The sequence below is a fragment of the Parasteatoda tepidariorum genome, chromosome 4 (assembly GCF_982258835.1).
Source record: "Parasteatoda tepidariorum strain Cologne lab strain chromosome 4, Ptep-v5.0, whole genome shotgun sequence".
NCBI lineage: Eukaryota > Metazoa > Arthropoda > Arachnida > Araneae > Theridiidae > Parasteatoda > Parasteatoda tepidariorum.
The window spans coordinates 119,921,102-119,944,143 of record NC_141758.1 but is presented as its reverse complement, the minus strand read 5'-3'; positions in this window follow the sequence as shown (position 1 = coordinate 119,944,143).

Genomic DNA, 23,042 nt, shown 5'->3' with positions numbered 1-23,042 from the left:
GAATTTAGAAGAATATTTGAAACATTAAATTATGTTTTAATAAATTTGCTCAATTTACAATTGTTACTAGAAATGACTCATGCGTATTGAATTGCAATACCAATATGCCTGTACATTATGCATAAAACAATTTAATACTTTGTTACCTGGTGAATCAAACTTCACTTATTTACATGCAATCTTAATGTTTGAAAAGGTGAATTTTAATAATGGCAATTAATTAAAGCCAGTAAACTTTTTTTTTTGTTTGAATAAAGGTATCTTTTCTTCCAATGGATTTGGATTATTGTATCTTAAAATAGTGGGAATTGCTATCTGGAAATTAACTAAACCAGGAGAGTAGGCATAAGTTTGGTCGCCTTAATTGTCATTTTATTTGTTTGTATTTATAGAACCATTCAAGCAAATCAAAAGAAAAATTTTGTCACTCGTAAAACTTATATAAAGAAAAAAATTTTAACTTTTGAATAACGAATTCGTAACGAGGTTCATAACTTTCTGTATTGTAAAACAGAATAATTTTCTTTGTATAATGTGTGAATTGTAAGGTATATAAATTTTGACATTGTTTAAAACTATAATTTTTAATAATGAAATGCAAAATTCAGGATTAATCACTAATATAGGAAAGAATATATAAAATAAGACTTTTTTCGAAATTTTATACTTTTTCACTGATTCTAATTGATCTTTGGATTTTTCATTTTTAAAATTACTTAGATTAAAATGATGAAAAACTTTTTGTAGCTCAGAATTGAAAATGTTTTGCTCATTATTAAAATATTTTGTTAAAAAAAATTATATTGAATTACATTTTCAATGAAATTATCTTACAATAAATTATGAGTATAATATTATCTTACAATAATTGAATGAGTTTCATATCTTTTAAAAAAAAAAATTTTGATTTGCTTAAATAGTTCCAAACCTATGATCAAATATGCAAAAATTAAAATTAACACATTAACTTTCAATGGCTGTTCAGACTAAATTACTGTGGCCATATTTTACAGATGTCCACTTTGAAGATTAAGAATTTGAATCTGTGAGGGGAAAAAAATGCATAGAGATTCAGAGAAGTTAAGTTTTAACAGACAAAAAGTTTTTATGTCTGATTTAGTTACTTTAAATATTATCTGCTCTAATTAGCATATTTAAGGTTATTCCTTTAAATCATTAGGAATAAATGTTAGGTGATAATATGATGATTACATTAAAAATAATTTAGGTTTTTTTTTTTTTTTTTAGTTTGTGCATTGAGCAGTAAAACTTAGGAGCTGACTTATCTTGTATTATGTACAGAATAGATTTAGTTTCAACTATCTCCTCTTAAAATCTTAAATTTAACAATATCTCAAGTTTTTATTAAAGGAATAGTTATTTAATTTGTATATTTTTTGAAAAAAAATAAGCATTCTCTTTTTTTATTTAAAAAAATCAAATTTACGCTATCGCTTCTGTATATGAGAATAAGAGTTTATTTTAAAAATTGAATTTTTTTCCTTCTAGAATAACTTTAGTAATTTTGATTTAATTAACTCAAAAAACTAGTTACAATTATTTCCTTTACCTTTCTTTACTTTCTATTAACTTTTGAAATTTGATAATGACATGAAATATTTTTAAAAACAGCACACTGTTGATTTTAACTGAACTATTTATTCACTAGATTATATGCAAATATCATGCTCATATAAAAACGTTTTGCAACTTTCACCCTTTTTTGGTTCATTTTTGTCAGTGTTCTATGTTAGCAGTGAAAACATTGAAATTAAAATCTATAGCTTTTCTATTTTAATATAATGAGGAATCTGAAGCTAATTTGATCAATATTATTTTTCTAACAATTGCTTGTAGTGATGTTGAAACTGAGCTCCATTTACACACTGCCATTATCATTTGCAATTAGATTACAGAAATCCATTCAAATTTGGCGGAAAAGAATTTAATTGTCTTTTCATACTTCCATCACTTCACTTGTTTAAGCACTTTGTTAGTGTTAAGTGTAAGTATCTCAATCAGTTCATATATTTCGTTTTTATGAATGAAGCTTAGGTTTTAATCTTTGAATTCCAAATTGCTGTACAATAAATGTTTGTATAATTTGTAATACATAAGACAAAAATAACTTCACCTTTTATTTCAAATATGTAAGTCTCCAAAAAGAAAGAAATCTTACACTTGTAGCTTATAGTTTTATTATCATTCACAAAATTCATTCTTCTGTGTGTCTATTTTTTTAGTCGTTTTTATAATTTGGTGTCTGTCTGAAAAATATTTTTTTTTTTGAAGATGTCAAAGTTAACATAATTTTTGTGTATTAAATGAACATTAGGTAGATACTTTCCAAGTTCAAAAATATAAAATCATAAGAAGAAAGAAAAAAAAATAGCATTCCCAATACTATTTATTTATAAGTTTTGATAGTATTTTAGAAAAATAGTATTTAAAGTGATAAGTTTGAGGAACAGAATAGTGGTTCTTGAAATTTACCCTAAAATGTTTCTCTTCTGCTCTGTCATATTTTAAACTAAAGTGTTAAATACTCTTAAAAGATTCTATAAAGATTGTAAAAATAAACTAATAAAAATATAAACTTTTTTTTAACTTATAACCGCTGCCCTTAATTGATGTCATATTTGTCAGGACTCATTTACTTTTTTTTAAGCAACACAATAGAAATTCGTGGATGGCAACACTTGTTTATGATTGAAGACTGTTTCGAAAGGAAATCATCTACTTTGAATGTTCTGTTTAGTTGATAAAGCTTTTTTTTTTACTATGCCTTGTCTGTTATCATAATTATTTGTATTAAAAATGTTTATTTATTCAACTGAATAATTTAGCTTTTTAATTTTTTCATCTAAATTAAATCAAATTTATTGTTTTTGTTTTCTGATTTTTTTTTTTAAGAATTAAGATACTGTTTTCTGAATTTAATTTTTTTACAGATGACTCTTTTTGGAAAGTTTTTTTTTAAAAAACTTAACTTTGTTTGCATTCAATATTATTAAAATTATGCAAGAAATATTTTTGTCTAGAATATGTAAAAATAATAGGTATTATGGCAACAGACTTGCCAATCTTTATTGTATCTAACCGAAATTGTATTAATTAAAAATACTTTTAAAAAATATGAAAAACATTTAAATAATAAAGAAGTTTATTTACTTTTGTATTTTTAAAAATTATACACTCTGTATTATTTTTAATTTTCATGTAATGAAAAGGTGTTTTTTCTTTTTCCAGTTTTCGAGTGACACGAAATTTAAAAAATTATTCTGTTTCAATTGAATGGCTGGAGTTTTTCTTAAAAAAAAAATTCTAACAATTGTTTTTACAGCTATTTGTATGCCTCTTTTTATATTAGGGAAGAAAAACTAATAGAATTAAAATACTGGAATATTTCATATAATGTGAGAATATGTGTGAACTTGCTTGCTTTAATTTCAGTCTTCAATAGGGAAATTCATTTATAAATTTTAATTATAAAATATATTTTTCAAAAAAGTGTGTTGTATGTTTATAATTCTTTTTTTTTTAAATGTAAGTATTGTTTTCCAGCTTATATATGTAAACATTATCTAAAATATATATGTGTGAACATTATCTTGACAAAATATTTCATAATTTAACAACAGTTGCCCTTCACGATTGGAAAACATATGGTGAAATGAGGAGCTTAACTTCATATAAGTATCGTTTAGAAGCTGTCATTTGCCCACCTTCCTAGTCAAAATTTAGAACAGGTTTGTTTTAAAATTTCAACATTTTTTCTGCTTAAATCATTATTTTAGGGTTTAGATGTTCTTGAAATTATGAGGAATACTCATTTAAAATTTGTATCCAAACTCTCTCTCTCTATAATCTCTACCTCTACGATCTCTATAATCAGGTGAAGCTTCTTCACTATTTCAATGTACACATTATTCAATAATTTCTTTATTCATCTTAATCTTGAATTAATTTAATGTTTTCTTAAGTGTTATTAAAGAGTTATAGTCATCATTATAACTCTATTTTACATATTTTATTTTATATCCGTCGTTGAACAGCCGACCCAATTTTCTGTTTACGACTACTAATGTTCAACTCTGTAGCCTTGTAATTTTAAACTAGTCCAGAAGACAAGGAAACTCCTAGATCAGTACCCCCAGAGCAGGGACTACAATAGGGGATAAGGACAGTTTACTTTCCCCTCTGGAAGTTTGAAAAGCAGCTGACCATTTATAAACCGGTTTGTTGCTCAAAACGTGGCGCTGATTACTTTTCAGGGATTAAAAAAAGTGCATTCCATACATTCTTTCCATGCGTTAGAGTTGAATAGTCGCTGTGTTACTATATATTTTCTGTATTAATTTTAAAAAATTTTAAATTTTGAAATAAAATTCACAATTTTAGAATGCCAAGAGTGTGTTTTTCTACAGGATGCAATACCGGGTATATGAAACAACGAAGAGAAACAATAAAAGATGGGAAAAAAGTACCCAGTCTTTTTCAAGCACCAATGGTATGTGCACGTGCTATTTAAATATGTATCTAAGTTATGATTATACGTCATATATTGATATAGTACATACGTCATGAATTGATGATCATTAATCATTATATAGTTTCCATTTCAAAACTGTTTTTATTAGCTGTATCGCATTTGCAGATGAAATGAAGCTATTGTTTAAAATTTTGCAATGATTCTTCTGTGATAAATTTCTTTGAAAAATAAAATATATATATTGACGTTAAATACAATACGATATATATATATATATATATATATATATATATATATATATATATATATATATATATATATATATATATATATATATATATATATATATATAATATAATTTGAAATTGAAAAATACAATATTAAATATTATAAATATGTTACATATAATGATAAACTGATCAGATGTCTTAGATTCAAAATTAAAATAATGAAGAAGTGATTAATTAAGGAAAATATATACTATGCACATAAAATAAATATTATTTAAATTAAAACATTTGTATGTAAATGAATATTTTTGTATGTATAAAAGCTGAAATTAATTAAAATTTAATAATTATATTTAATTTACTATTAATTGTACTAACTTATATAATAAAAATAATAAAACTTAATAACTTCGCAGAATGATAAAAGTTAATAGCTCATTTAATATAATTTAGTTTATTGATAGGATTTTCATTCTTTCTGTACAATATTAGATTTATCACTTGAATTGGTTAAGTATGAATTTGCTTTCTTTATATTGCCTTTTCTTAAAGGATTATATAAGGTAATGGCTGTTATGATTTTATCCTTGTAAACTTCTTTCATTAAAATATTTATATCCTCTGGTTCTATGTTCTGCTGAGTGTTGAAAAAATTTTTATTAACTTTTTTTGTAAACATGTGTTGTTGAAAAATGTTTTCATAAAAATTTCGTGATTACATCACAATTGAAATTGTTCTGACCACATGAAACATTCCGTCCATTACCATTTAATATTTATTATATAATAATTTATTTATCTGTTTAAATTTTAATACCACTTTTCTAGTAATCTCAGTAAATCTTGTTAAATGTAATTTCATTTCATATTTTTTATTTATATTTTAAATTAACCTAAACCATTCATATTCAAAACACAGCATTTTTACCTCATTTATGTATTAATTTATTTAATGTAATTTTGATATTTGACAAATTTATTTGTTAAATATCAAAATTTTAAATCTGTTTATTTGTTAATTTAATTGTTAAATTAATTAATTTGATTTTGACAAGTTTAAATTTATTACACCTTTTGACTTCAATCTTCAGTTAATCCAAGTTTCTTCATATTTGTTAAAATGAATTAACTTTATATATTAAGTTAACCCTCTTTTAAAAATAAATACTTATTTTATGTATTTCAGTAGTTTTTTTTTTTTTTTTTGTATTTAAAATCAGAATAGATAAATCAATCAATAGTGATTATAACCTTTACTACTAAAAATATTGTTCTAATTATCATGCAAGTAACATAAATAAAGTGCATAATTGTTATGATTTTTAATAGCTTAGTTATTTTGAGTAGTTGATTAATTAAATTAGTTCCTTTTATTCTGACGGCAAAACTTATCCTAGGATTTCAAATTTGGAAAAAAGGATAAAGCTGAGTGTCAAGTCTTCATGGCCAATACTAAAGAGATTAAAAAAATATTCTCATTGGCATAGCATTTCAGGCTCTTTCTTTATCATCCTAATTATTGTATAAAATTTCATGGTTTCCCTGAGAAGTAGTTGTGGTATAACATTTTATTTGTTACATTTCTTATAGGATACTGGTTTACTTGATAAGTGGAAGAGATCTATTCCACGAAGTGATCGAGAATTAACTTCCAAGGACTTTGTTTGTGCTTTATACTTCAAAACAAGTGATATTGAAACTCATTTTGAAGTAAAATTGGCCGATGGCTCAGTTCGTATTCATATTTAAATTATTTCATTTTCGTACTTTAATGTACCCTTTTTATTTATTAAGAAATTTATATGTACAGTTTTTTTTAATTCAATGTATGCTATTAATTATAATTGTAATTTTTCATCAAGATTTTAGTTTGCATAAATGTAATAACAATTAATTTTGTGTCACATGTAATCTTAGCGTCTGGCTGGAGTTTGGAAACTTTTACTGATATCTACACATACAGTTATTTTAATTTATATATTTTTTTCTTTTAAAAAAAATTTATAATATTTTCTTTTTTGATGCATGCTTTTATTAATGTCTAGAACTTTACAATTTTTCGTCAGGATTTTTTTTATATATAAATGTATTAATAATTAATTTTATGTTTGCATGTGATTTTTGCATCAAGCTGAAGCTGGAAAAGTTTCCAGGTTTACATGCAGTTTTGTTATTTATTTTTAAGTATTTTATAATATTTTTGTTCTCAATGCATGCTTTTATTAATGTCTGGAACTTTGATATTATTAATTAGTATTGTTGTTATTTGCTATTATTTCTAGAGTGTGATGAGAATTACTTTCCTGTTTGATGTTTCACTTTGATATGTATTTAATAATATTTATAGTTTATTCTAAAATGAATGTTTTAGATGATATAATAAATTCCAATATTTCTTTAAAATATTTTTTTATTAAAACTATTTAATTTTTTTAGTAATTTTGTCCCATATTTTATTATATTTTTACATAGTATTTTTTTCATGTAAATTTAATCTTTTTTATTTATTATTTAGTTTCAACTTATAAATAATTTTTAAAATCTCAGAACATTTAAGCTATATTTTCAGATTTTTAACAGATTCAAACGTAAACTAAATGTTGAACTGTATTAGGGTTTAAGTGAAATTGCGAAGATCCAATACAGTTCAAACGTTTGGTTAGATTACTTCTTGGCCAAATGGCGGACAGTGAAACAAGAGTTATTGCCTAGTGTAATTGTGAATCCGAGTATACTATATTCTAGCCGAATGAGTTTTATGTGTAGAGTTCTTATTGAAAAGGTTGGTATAGAAGATTAGAAATTTTTGATACTTCCTGGTCTTAAATCTAGGTATGTATTCAATAATCATATAATATTTAATATAATTATTTCATTTTAGTTGCTTTTTAGTAGAAAAATTATTTTATATCATTAATTTTTGATTTTTAACCCTGTATGCTATCCATGTAACCTTTTGGTATTATTCAAACTCATGTGATTAAGTCAAACAAATAGACAAAATTGAGTCAAATATGTATCATACGTATTTATTTTTCATACAGATGATTATTTAATCTAGAAACTTTTTATGTATTCCTTGATTTATGAATGTAATGATTTGACTTTAGAATATTGGGACGTTTTTTTTAATTTTTGAACGAAAAGAATCACAATTTATTGTCTTTGAAAATAAAAAATTAATTTTCTATAAAAAAATTTCAACAAAAAATCCTTTATGATATTTGGTATTTTTATTCGAAAGTTACTGTAGAAAATGTAAAAATACGAAATATTTAATAAAATAATATTTCGCACAGTCGCTTCTTATAAATAAATATATTTTTTAGCATTGATATCGTTGAAGACTCAATTTTTAAATATTATTTACATTTTATCGTTATGTTTCAAACATAAGCTCTTTGATAATTCTTTAAAAATATTTGAGAACAAAATGTTGTATAAATGGTCACTAGATGGCGCGAACCTATAGTACAGACTGCAATGTTCAACTTCACCGTGACGCCCTTCAGGTGAAGTGATTCATCTTCCTCCTTTATGTCTATGCCCCAGAGGTATTGATTTGTTATGGGAACATGGATGGCTTTGCCACTCGACAGATTTGCCGTGCATCAGTCACCATTTACTACGTGGGGAGTCTTCGACCCGCAGGGATCAAACCCACAAACTTTTGGGCATGGACTCGCTGCCCTACCATATTGTTGTATTTTACTCATTCTTAACACTTTTCTCAATGGTTATATGGTGTTAGTTTTTCTTTTGTTAAAACGCACGGTAATTTATTACTGCAGGATCCTCTTATAAAGTTCTCATGTTTAATAAGGTTCTGGATTTAATGTATCTTAGAGTGTAGTATTTAAAGGTCAGCTACTTATCTGGAAATTATAAAAATCTGCCTATTGTCTAAAATTATGATAGTTAAAAATGAACAGGAATAGACTTGGAATAGTTAACATGCTTGATATTATTTTGATATTCTTTAACATGGTACGTGAATAAGTTTTGTAAAATAGATCATGAATAAAAATAAAAAATTTGAAATTCAGAACAAAATAAAACTGCTGGTAAAGCTAATGAAATTCTTTACAATTTATTTAAAGTCAATTGTTTATATTTTGGTGGCATAAAATTTTTTGTTATATGAAGATTACATTTGTTTATTTCAAAAGTACGCTTTCCATTTAAATTAACTAACTATAATGTAATTAGATTTTATATTATGTGTCGATTATATTTCTTATTTTTTTAAAGATATTTGTTGAACGCTCAAGTAGTAATAAGCATTTGAGTACTATAAATATTGAGCACATAATCAATTCTATACCTACTCATGGAATAGGTGTTATGTTAATTAATCAACATTATGTTAATAACTCAACAGTAAGCGACTTAAAAAATTTTTAATATGATATAATTTTTTAAAATAAAGTTGCATGATGTTATTGTTTAATTTTAAATAAATTTTGTTCACTAATTTCTGAGGAAAAGTTTCAAATATTTTCCTAATTTCTTTATGATGAGCACATCAAAGTAAGATGAACCCTTTGATGGTTCTAAACGAGTTCAGCTCGCAATCGAATCGTGCTTCATAATGCGTGCAAACGAGTTCTGCTCGGGAGAAAGATTTCGACCAAAATGTTTAGAAACGAGCAGTACTCTTGTAGTGAAATATTTCCCAATGTTGACGAGTTGAGCTCGTTCGCCGTTATTATTCTGCATTCATTATGTTGCAAACGAATCCTACTCGCGAAATTTAATTAGTTTTACTGTGTACAGATGGCAGTATGGGTTCCATTAATTTCTTTTCATAATGAAGTGGGAATTTTTCTTTTTACCATGTCATTTTTATGCATATTTTGGCACGTTTTTTAGGGTGCTTGTAAAGTAAAATGGCTCATAAACGAAAGCTAGATAATGATGATTATGATACAGAAAGCTTATCAAGTTTTGAGTCTGATGAAGACTTTGTTCACAGTATTTAGGTAATTACTGTATTTAAATGCTTACATTAGTTGTATTTATTGAGCCCTTTCAATTTAATATTTGTCTTATATTTATAATTAATGATTATTATTTATATAATTATCATTTAGAATTTACTATTAAATAGTATCGTTTATTAATTATTTTAAAATACGTAAAAACTATTATTTATGTACTACAAATACTTAAGAAATTTTTGAAGTGTGTGAGGCGAGCTATCTATGGCAACGCCAGAGAGTCCCGCAGTGGACTGATCGTTAAGACACGGTTCCCAGCAGATCACCGAAGTCAAGCATCACTGGCTACGGTCAGTGTGCGGGTGGGTGACCACTTGGATCAGTCTGCGTAGGGACCGAGGGTGTGCGGTATTGGTCCTCGTTAAACTGTGCTACCGTCAAGTGCTCGACTTCGCGCGCAGGTCGTCGGGCTACCGAAGCGGGGGTGCCATCCCCTCCGCAGAGGATCGAAATTGTGATGGCATGTCTTCGGATCACCCTCCGGGGTGTTTCCCAGACCGTCGCCAATAGCCCATTGTGCAGCTCTAGTGCGACGTAAATTAACAACAACAGCATCGCCAGAGAAGGAAGACATTTTCGGAAGAACGACGGGGGAAAACAGCTGCTACTTTCAAATGCTGTTTACTAGTAATACTGCGTGAATTAAGTCAACGAAAACTGCTCATTTCCCTGACCGTCAAAGGGTTAATAAAGGGTGAATTTTTTTACTATTTTGTCTTTACAATAAGAATGATGTAAAAAAATTTGTACTTTTGTAATAAATTAAATAATTAATATTTTTTTACTTCAGTATTAGTGTGTAGTTTAATTAATGACATAATTTTTGTTTACATTTCTTTTCCTTTGACAGGATTTAAGAGAAAACAAGAATCAAAGTGGTCAAAAGGTTTTCCTCGAACAATTAGTGAAATTTTAAAATCTATCCCATCCATTTATTTTTGTTATTATTTAAGTTTTTGTGTGTTTCTAGATAAAATTTAAATTGGCTAGCAATGTTTCATTTAAAGTTCACCTTGTTATTCCATTTTAGTGCACTTTAATTTGTGTTGGAAATTTAATTATGGGAAAAAAAGAGTGTTCCACTTAATATTTTTTTTCAGTATCTCTTTGATAGAGCTGAGAAATTTCACAGAGGTATTCGTAAATTAGGCTTAACTGTGTGCATGAAGATGGCTAAAGTTATTTGGACCAGTTTCAACTTTTGATCAGTGAAATAAGTATGTTTTTGACATTGTATAAAATGACTTAACTCTTTTCCATATTTTTTTTTAGAAATTAACATTTTTTTGTTTAGAAAATGTAAATAAATTTTTCTGAATGCAAAAATAATAATAAATAAATTATATTAATAAAAATTAAAAAATATTCATATAGATTACATAATATAATTTTTCCTTTTATTTATTTATTTTGCTAAATTTATTTCGCACTGAATATTAAAAATGTTCCACATATAATATTGCTTGATTGCATAAAACTTCTTAAAAACAAATTATATTTAATGGAAATTCATACCTTTCTTTTTTTCTTCATATTTAATGGAATTTCTTTTCAAAGCTTACTATTTTCCTTTTTTAAAAAAAATAATAAAAAAGGTAAGAAAAAAACCTTTTGGTTCACTTTTTTCTTATCTGTAGCTGTAATTAATTATATATTATTCTAAGCGAAATAATAAATTTAGGTTTAAAAAATTTACTATTAAATTCAAATATGTATATAGTAATTCTGATATTGTCTGATTTGTATGACCAGAAAAAATTGTGCTGAAAATTCTTAAAGATGCCTTAAATGCCTTATCACAAACGAGAATCTCGAAACGTACAGTTAATGAACCCCTTTTTGACGCGTCCGATTTTATCATAAATACACGCGGTTTTATCAAAAATCTCTTTTTAGTTATTGTCATAGGTTCCATGTTTTTTTATTTTATTTTATTAGTTTTCGTATGCGATGACGACTCGCAAAGTGAGAAAAAGAAGAAATATGTGATTTTTTTCAATGTATATATTCTTTTACGCTTTGATAGGAAAAAATTTTATTAAATAATCGTTTTTCTTTTGAATAAAAGTTTTTTAAATTTCATAAATGTTACTTTCGTGCATAAAAATTAGTCTTTCATTTCTCTTCTATTGACAAAAGAAGAAGAAAAGGAATGAAGTACTTTAAAAAAAAATAAAAAAAAAAAAATAAAAAAAAAACTGCTTATTGAGGGAAAAAAGATTTCATATAATTTTTTGTCCACCAATCACATGACTGTTAATACAATTCGAAAACATTTGTGCGTGTATCATAAATGTTATTTTAATCATAAGTTTGTGTTATTATAAAGAAAGAGACCTTTTTTTGCAAAAAAAAATAGCGATAGCTCTGATGCACTAAGATGAAGATTCAAACGCATTCATGTTATTATATCAATTACTTCAAACAGATTTTAGAAACAATAATAAAAAATGTTAAAACAATAATTATGAAAGAATTAAAGAAAGATTTTAATTAGTAACATATTAAATCTGAAACAAAAATAACTTTGAACTTAAATAAATTTTATAAGAAAAATCTATTGTAAAATGAATGAAATTGAATATGTTATTTTGAAAGCGCGACCTCCTATAAAATTTAATACAAATTATTCTGAAGATTAATGTTATTTTATAGGTGCTAGTTCACTTTGCTTTGTCTATTTTACGTTTAATCTACTTTTTTTTTCTCTTTTGTCTTCAGTTTATTCCAATATCCTGAGAATTATAGTTTTTTTCCTACATATGGAAAATCTCACATGCAATATTTATAGAGTAAATTGTGTAAAAGTTTAGATCTAATTTTTACATTGAAAATATGAAGTTAAACTTTGCTTTATTATTAACATTAGAGAGCTTAGATTCTATTTACTTAATTGTAAAACTACTATAATAAACAAAAAAAAGAAGAAAATAAACTGTAAATGAAATTGCATTTGAATAGGCAATTCATATTTTTTTATAACCGTTGTTGAACAGCCGACCCAATTATTTGGGTTTACGACTACTAATGTTCAACTCCGTAGCCTTGTCATTTTGAACTCAATCCAGAAGACAAAGGAACTCTCCGATTGATTATCGGGAGAAATTTGCCTTTGTTGAGGATTTTTTGATGAAACTAACACGCATTCGTGTAACATGGAGAGGGAAACCACGAAAACTTCCCACAGTCAGCCTGACGACAATCCATGATCCGTCTACCACTGAGGATATTTCTGGTCAGCACTGTGTTTCTGGTCAGCAACCGAGTTCTAGTCAGCCATCGCTGGGACTAGAACTCGGTTCATCTCATTGGAAGCCAAACACTCTTATCCCTGATCCATCGCAATGAAATGCATCGATTAACGATAAAAAAAAAACTGTTGCATTTTCTGCGAAACTAAATAATTAATTTGTGATCGGTGAAATAATATGAGAGTACCGCAGAGGGCGAATGTTTTGTGATTTGCTTATTGCTACTAACAAGGGGATGGAGGGTTATTTTATTACCGTCGTCTAACAGTCGACCCAATGTAGGTTTTACGGCTACTAATGCTCAACGCCGTGACCTTGTATGTATGAACCCAATCCAGAGGAACTCCTGGATGAAGTATCGGGAGAAATATGCCTTCGTGGAGAACATTTTGATGAAAGTAACCCGCATTTGCGCTACATGGTGAGGAAAACCATGAAAACATCCCACGGTCACCCTTACAGCAAGGGGACTCTGACCTATGATCCGTCTACCACTGAGGATATTTTACATCAGAACTGTGGTCGGTGCTGGATATTTTTTCTTTACCTTGTCGATTTTCGTCACAAATGATGCAAAAGCGTGATTTTCACACTGTTCTATTCAACTTTTTCACAATTCCTTCAACCAGAGCCGTGGTGATTCAGGGGATAGAGCGTTCGCCTTCCAATGAGGTGAACCGGGTTCGAATCCCATCTGTGGCTGGTCGATATGAATTCCCCATCTGGCTCGCACCGACCGCAGTTCTGATGTAAAATTTCCTCAGTGGTAGACGGATCATGGGTTAGAGTCTCCTTGCAGTCAAGCTAATCGTGGGAGGTTCTCGTGGTTTTAATGATGACCGCGTAGTAAATGGTGACTGATGCACGTTAAATCTGTCGAGTCTCAAAGTCCTCCATGTTCCCATAACAAATCAATACCTCTGGGGGTACTGATCCAGGAGTTTCCTTGTCTTCTGGATTGGTTCAAAATTACAAGGCTACGGAGTTGAACATTAGTAGTCTTAAACCCATGAAATTGGGTCGGCTGTTCAACGACGGTTATGAAATAAAAATATATATATGGGGAGTGTCGGGTACCCCCGCCCACTGTCAATTTCATATGTATAGATTATTTTTTCAAGTCAATGGGCCATCGGACATTAATTGTTATATTAAAAAAATATTATTTTCAAAGTTTCAAGTATTTATACAGCTGGTAACATGGTAAACAATAGTTTTGAAAATATGTTGAATGCAGTAGTCATGTAATTAAGAAAAATTAGTTGAATGTTTCGATTAAACTTCATTTTAATACTAAAAACATAATTTTTTCTATACATACAGCATTAAAGTATGTAGTCTTAAGTTTAATTTGCACAAAGAAAGAAGTTTATATGTGAAAAATTGTTCCAGTAATTACAAATTTAGAAAAAAATGGATTTCGGGTAGCCCGTTCACATGAATGTCGGATATCACCGCCCAATTTTATTTCGTCGATAAATGTACGGTTGCAAATATTGTTATTTTATTACTTCAAATTTGAATGTTATAGGTATTAATATTTCAATATATTAATATACATTAATAATAATAAAAAGTATGACATTTGTTGTTATTGAATGATAGAATTCACTAAAAGTATATAAATATGTAATAAATAAAATAATTTTGTGATAAAAATGATAAATGAGGTTTATCTACTGTCAATGCATTGGTCATTTTCATTTACACCTGAAAAAACAGTCAAAAAGCATAATTTTTGTAACTGGGCGGGGCTACCCGACATATAATATATATATATATATATATATATATATATATATATATATATATATATATATATATACACGTTGCGCATATTTGCATTTACTTTTCATTACTCTACTCAAATAGAAAACAATAAGAAAGACAATCAATAACTTATATTAATTTTCTCGAAAAACTAGTTATGCTTAGTAAATAGTCAGCTGTTTTGCATCGAGTAATTTTAAAGCAGCAGGATGTTTTTAATTTCTTAGTAAAGGATAATTTTCAATTTACTGGCAATAATTCAAAGCTTTCTTTTATTATAAACTTGACAATAATTTTAATTAAGAAAAAATCGTGGCTTTCCTCTTCTCGTAACGCAAATGCAGGTTAGTTTCACAAAAAGGCATCCACGAAGGCAAATTTTCTTCCGATTGATCCAGGAGTTCACTTGTCTTCTGGATCTGGTTCAACTTAGGAATATAGTAAAGTTAATAAATTTTATCTAAAGAAGAGTTTTAGTTATAATAGTTAGTGATAGTAGTAATAGTAATAATAAATAAGCAATAGTTGTTTTAACTTTTCATATAAGAAGTTCAGTGCTATAGCGTAGGTGGAGAGTCCAAAAGCGAGAGTAAAATCTCTAAATTTGCATGAATTGACCACAGTGCTGACGTGAAATATCTTCAGTGGTAGATAGATCATGGGTTGGAGTCCCTTTGCCGTCGGGCTAATCGAGGGAGGTTTTCCTCCCATGTAACGCAAATGCAGGTTAGTTCCACCAAAATGTCCTCCACGAAGGCAAAATTTCGTCCTATACTTGATCTAAGTTTTCCCTTTTCTTCTGGATTGGTTTCAAAATTCTAAGACTATGGAGTTGAAAAATAACAGTCGTAAACTCAAAAATTGGATCGGCTGTTCAACGACGATTATAAAATAAAATAATTTAAAAACGAACCTTTAATTTAAAGAAAGACCTAAATTAAATGACTAGCACAATTGATTAGTATGTTATTGAAAATATAATTTGCGTGGTTGCGTACATAATAAGATCTTGAAAAATGTAAAAATACAACTAAATAGTTGGTGAAATAGTCAGCTGCGAAAACAGGCAAGGCCGCGTAATTAAGGGATTCAAAAATGTTTAGTTTCATAAATGCCCGCCAACTGTCGATGAGCGGCCTGCTGCAACAATCTAACAAAATAATAATAAAAAAAGAAAGTAATAATAATTTTTTTTTAATAAAAAAAAAATCAGTAATTGCTTAGTAAGGTTTTTAACGCACACAATCTCATTCAATGTCGTTTTTCGATCTTTTTTCGATGGTTAACCCTACGGATTTACGCATAGCTTTGAAAATACCATATTTTTAATACGACATTATTACTAGTATACGCGAATTTCGAATTCTAGACGAACTCTTTCAAATTCTTCTCACTTTTGACGCTCTTCATGTGTGTGATTTAATCGTAAATTCAATGACTTTTCCGTAGTTATTGCTGCCCATTTTCACGTAGTATCTGAAATCGCGATTTTTAAAAAAATATATTTTACGCCTTGAAAATTTGGAATGGGGCATTTAAATAAACTCGTTTCCGACGTGCTTTATTTGCGCAAACTTTATCTCAAATTTAAATGACTATTGCTGCCTATTTCACGATTTTATTAAAATTTCGATATTATTACGAATCGCTTATTTAGGCATCCAGTTATGACGTGGTTTACTTGAGCCGATTTTGTAGCAAATGAAGTTATTTGTAGTCACATGATTGACAAATCCTATATCGCGATTCGTATTTACGCATTTTAAAAATCATACGTTTTGATTCTTCTCGCAATTTAAAAATCACACATCGCGATTAGCTAAAAAATCTCATTTCGTATTCATTGTTTTCATCCACACATAAAAAAATTTCACATTCTAATATCATGGGCAATATTTTCTCATTTTGAAAGAAAAAAAAACAAACAAAAAAAACACATGAGCTTATTTCAAGTTAAATGGACCAATGACTAATGTCGACATATCACAGATATTCTGAAAAAGAAAAAATTATAAAATTGTTTTTTTTTTATTAAAATACAGCTGAAAAAAATTATTTCAAAATTTTGAGACTGAAACTATGTTTAGAGATCTACTTTGAAATACAATAGGGAGATTTGTCCCGCAGAGGACTGGTCGTTAAGATACGGTTCCAAGCAAATCACCGAAGTCAAGCATCATTGGCTGCGGTCAGTGTGCAGGTAGGTGACCACTTGGATCAGTATGCGTAGGGACCTAAGGTGTGCGGTCCTCGTTCGTTAATCAGTTTTACTGTCAAGTGCTAGACTTTGAGAGCAGATCGTCATTCTACCAAGTGGGGGTGCTTTGCCCTCTGCAGAGGATCAAAATTGTAATAGCATGTTTTCGGATCATCTTCAGGGATGTTTCCAAGACCGTCACCAATAGCCCATTGCGCAGCTCTAGTGCGACGTAAATGAACTACAACAACAACAACAATAGGGAGATTTCGCAAATTCACGTTAGCTTCCGAACGCTCCCGTGAGTAAGATTTTAATTAATTGCGCATGTGCACTTCTAGTGCGCATATATAATTATATGATATAAAACTATCATATAATTTTATATGATAATGTAAAATTATATGACAATAGTAGATGATATAAAACTGTATATCATATAATATTATTGGTGATAGTATATTATGATATAATATACTATCATAATTACAATTCAATCGTAATTTTTGTAAAAAAAAAAAAAAGAAAAATGGAAGGTAAACCTTTCCTCTTCTTAATCTGCAATGATCAATGAGAAACAACCACGAGGGTTGGAGAGCAAAGGTAGAGCCTTCTAGTTTTTTAAATAATTGTTAAATTATTAGTTTTTTAACAAGCATACTTTAAAAAAAATAAGAAAAACATGTTTTTCTATTAGGAAATGAAAGTTAAAAAGCTGTCATCAGCTGGAATAGAACCCACAATCTCTAAGTTTTGCGTTAGATTTCATGATCACCAGCCCCGAATATACACTCCTGCCTTGCGGGCTTTATTTATTTTTTTTAATTTAATAAATTAAGAGTCATTTGAATACTTGACGCTCCTGATTTTGCTAAAAACTTTCGATATGTTCTTTACATTAAACTATTAGACACGTGTTTCCCCCCCCCCTTTCAATTTTGAGAGAAGAAAAAAATTGAAATATCAGAATAGAAGACCTTCTGAAATTTTGTGAAAAACGCATCTGTTCGCATGCTGCAATACAGTATCTTTTATGAAATGTGATCAAAAAAGCATGGAAAAAAAAGCATGGTCAAAACTATTAGAATATAGTAAAATTTATGGGATCACCAAAAAACAGGATAATTTTATTCCGTAACGATTTGATCAAAACTTCTCATGAAATTAACATAAAAATATAGTTTTTTTTTTTTTTACCGTGCTGTTCGGTAGTAAATGTGGTATTTTTTTAAAATTTTATCATGATACCTTAGAGAAGCAGTTCCGAACTGTGTTCTATGGAACTTTAGGGTTTCGGGAATGTTTAAGAGATTTTGCGAATTAGTACTTATTATTACCAGGGATAAATACTTTTATAACTTCTAGTTAGTACTTTTCATAATCTCTGATAATTTTTAGATCCAACCTATAAATCATATCTTATATAAACTTTCGGTTTCCTTCATTAAATTATTTGAAGTAAAATACCAATTAAATAGAAATGACATTTTTTTTAAATGAAAATATATTTCTGAAAACAATGTGTTGAATGCATAACAAATTAGGAAAAGAAAAATTCTTATAAAATATTACATTAGCATTTCATACTTCTCTTTTCAAATCAAATTAAAATAACTAAATTCTTTTGAAAAGAAAAATGTTTTCTAAATTACCATTTTTAACGTTTATAACAAGTCTCTTATATTGTTAATGATAAAACGATGAAAAATCTTCATTCCTCTAACTAAATATTTTTAAGATAGTCTTTTTTAAGGTTATGACATTCACAATTACTTAGGGTTCCGTACTTTAACGATTATTTAGGGCTCAGTAGAGGGAAGCCTATATAATACGAGGGAACCGCTGACTTAGAGCATGGCAGCAGTAATTCAGTTAATTTCATTTTTCCGTTTTGCATTTTTATTAAATGTGTGGTAATAAGAGCTTTTAAAACCAGAATTTTCGATAAACTGTTGCAATGCGAACGGAAAAAACTACCAAATTAATGGTTTAAATACCATATATTTTGATTTCATTACCAAAATAGCTCTTTTTATTTTTCCTTCTTTTGCGAGAAATGTCGCAATTTTTTCTTAAGGCGTTATTTTGTGTTCTACTACTTCCACCTTAACTATTTAGACATAAATACTAAAAATGGATTTTAGCATTGCAAGTCAAATCCGATTTTGGAAATAAAGCGATTTTCTTACACTTTGACTTCTACACTTGCTTTAAATATTAATATTGCAGATAAATTATTTTTAAAAAACAATACAATTAAACTAAGTATATCAAATTCATATAACTTTCTTCTCTATATCTAAATAAATATTTCAATACTATGAATTTAGAAATAGTGAGCAATTAGTAATTAATACCTTACATTTTATTTACATAAAAAGTGTGTATTTTTAGAAGAAAAGTTTTTGTATATATTCCTGATTTCGGTACAATTCTCAATCAGTAAGTTTTCTCTTTTTCTAATGTATTAGATAAGAATACATTATAATCATCTAGTAATGATGTACTTGTAAAAAATAAGCCATGTTGACTAAAGAAGCAATATAGAGAAAAAGCTAATCGCTACAAGGATGAAAATGAATGCAACCAGCAACCCCCAGCTGTTTAATACCTCCTTATTCCAGTTTATAATCGAAGCAAATTTTTCCATTTTAGGAAATATACAAATGCCCTACACCCTGGAGCAAGTGAGGGCGATTATATTAATACTGTTTGTAAAAAAAACATATATATATATATACATATATTATAAGCTGATATTATTTAATTGATGTTTATATTAAAAATATTTCTTCATTACTTTTGCTTTCTTCTTAATTGTCTTAAGAGCATTTGTTACATTTTTGTGCAATAATAAAAATTATCATTTATGTAAATGTTTGGCTTACATTTTTAAGATTTATTAAATATCAGAGAGAATAAATGTGACGGGTTAGAAGTATCAGTTACAGGTGTACAGTGGGTAGGATATGAAAGAGCATTAGCGCCGGGCATTCAGCTAAAACAAGCATTCAATATATCAATGGAACGCACTAAAGCTTTATATCAATTAGTTTAAGATAATTACAATTATAGAATAATTATTTTTATTTTAGAATGAAATGCTTTAAAAGACAAATATCTGTTAATGATAAATATTAAATCAATGAAAAAACATAGCCCATATTGAACTCTTATGAATTGCCCCTGACAAATTTTGAGACAGGAGAAAAAATTAAAGCCGGATAGATTTCCGAATCACCTTCTGGTTTTACTATTTAAACAAATTGGTTTCGATGTCTTTCACCCGCCTGTCTCATTAGTGATTCAGCATATTTCGATATCTTTTTTGTTTCGTTCTTACTTAATATTAATTTGTTAGCGACAATTAATTTGTATACCTTTTTTACTTAATTTTTTTCAAGGAGTTTAAAAATATAATATCGAGGGCATGAACGTAAATTAAATTGGATTTTTTTGTATGCCTTTTTTACTTACATCATCCACACACCCACACGCAACTGTCTGCTCTAAATAATACGAGCATAAAATGAGATAGCAAAACAAAACGTGTGGAGTTATTTAAATTCATATTCAAAAGTATTAGTTAATTGTGTTTTGAATTGACAATTTCAGTCATTTTTTAGGTACTATTTGAAACTGCAGCATATCATATAAAAGCACTAAAAGTAACATTTGTGCAATTTTAAATTGAAATAAAAAGGAGTTACGATCCTTAGAAATAGATATTAAATAGTTTCATAAGCAAATGATGGGTCAAAATTACCTTTTAAACAAATCAAAAAAATCTTTTACCTCTTAAATTAAAAAAATTGTTTATTTTTAAGCAATTTATTAATACTCAAATTATTTAAGAGATGATATGTTCCTTTCTAATGATAACGAAGTTTTTATTTTATCCAGTCATTTATTTATATTTTTTTAATTTACATCTTATTTGTTTTTGTTTTATTAAATTTAATGCACAGGCTTAAAATTAAAACAAATCTGTCAAAACTTCACAAACAGTTTTGATTTAGGATTTTAAGAAGTTGTTTCGACTTTGATTTAAAAGCCTTACTTTAAACACAAGAAAACTGAAGGAGTTAAAAATAGAAACAAGTATGATCGATAAACAATAAAACCATAAGCTATATAAACAAATGAAATTTGTGTAAGAAATGTAATATTTTACAAATTAAACATATTTCATATTTAGGCAAAACATAAAAATTAGGTCAGATAGGAGGATTGAACAATTTTTTTCCACATATATATTTAAAAATTTGTTTATCTAATGATCACTTGACTTCAATGCTCTATCAAGCAATATCACATGTTGCTTCCGTCTTTTAGCATTAAGTAAAATTAAAATAAAGTCACATCTGTTGTCTGAATTTCCTTCAAAATAGACCAAATGAAGAATTTTGGTAAATAGGCCTACCGAAGAGGGAAGTGAATAGTGGTAACTAAAAAAATAAGTAAAAAATTATATAAATAAATAAAAAAGATATATTTCCCTCTATTAAGTTCAAATGACTGGATAAATCTTAACATTCATTCCTTAATAAGCATTAATATTTAACAGTGTAGCTTCAGATTTCTTACTTTTCAACAGTAAATAATTAGATTTGATGTTTCTTTAAACAAAATTATCACATATTTTAGATACTTAAATATTGCTTTGTTGGTTCTTTAAATACTCATCCTTTAGAACAAAGTAGATCAGGTTATCCTTTATTAAGAAGTTTTGGCCTGGTTCCTCAACTCTTAAAAATTATTTATAAAACATATTTTTCAATTTGACAAAGTTTTCAATTTAAGTAAAAAATATTGATGTAAACAGGGGCAAATATAATAAGCTATTAGATAATTAATAATTTCAACTTTGAAAATTATTATGTTAAAAAATGTATAAATGAAAAACTGTGCAAACATTCCATAGGTTTTCCCTAACCACAAAGATGATTTAATAAAAACATTTGCTTACCTCCAAATGTGAAAAATTTATATCTTCTTGATGTCCTTCGAAAATTTTGATATAGAAATTCGGAGTTAACGGATTCATGAGAAATTAGTTTGGATTAATAAGCAACATAAAATCAATTACAATAACTATGTAAATTAAACAATTAGGTTAGTTGAAACATTACTCTAAAGCAGTGTTTCTTAACCTTTTTCGTATAATGGACCCCTTTTAAAAATTTTTAAGAAGTCACGGACCAACCCCCTGTGAAAAAAATAATTGCAAAAACCATCCATTATTAGAAAACATTTAATTTTATTATTTTAATGTTGTTGTTGTAGCTAATTTACGTCGCACTAGAGCTGCACAATGGGCTATTGGCGACGGTATGGGAAACATCCATGAGGATGATCCGAAGACATGCAACTGATAAATTATAATGAATATTGAGGGAAAAAGACGTTAAGTGAGTCATTGAGAAAGGAAAAGTATAAATAGAGTAAATTAAGTTTTCATAAAGCAAATTAATGCAAAGCATAAAGCAAATTAACGAGCAAAAGAAATAATGCGTAATCGTAATTTCTCGCACTTCATTTATTTTTTCACGTTGATTTGTTACTTATTCTTAAGCGATACTTATCTTACGCGTTACGTTTAAGTGTTATATTTTCCAAACTTTTCATCTCATGAATTACTTCGATTTTTTTTATGTGCTACTTTTATCGTATGCTTTTGTTATTCATAATTTTACGCATTTCATTTTCTTAGGCGTTACTTTTCTTTGAGTTTGTTTTTACAAATTTACTATTGTCTTGCATTTTATTAAAAGCTCTATTATTCGCGTTTATTAATTTATGCCTTACTTTTCTTTTACGAGTCTACTCATCTTATGCTTTACTTAGTGCGCAATCTTTCCATACTCAATAAATAATGATAGAACTCGCACCGGCAGAAAAATCTGCTCGTTGGAGCTTAAAATGCGCTGTCTGACACATGTGAAGCACAATTCGCCTGTGTTTGTTTCTATATGTCTGATTCTCGAGAAAGACAAATGCTTGTTGGAGCTAATCTGCGGCTATTCTATAAAGAATTGATGCTTTCAACATTTTACCAATTGAAGCTGTCTGTACTAACAATTTCCATCAATAAAGTAAAAA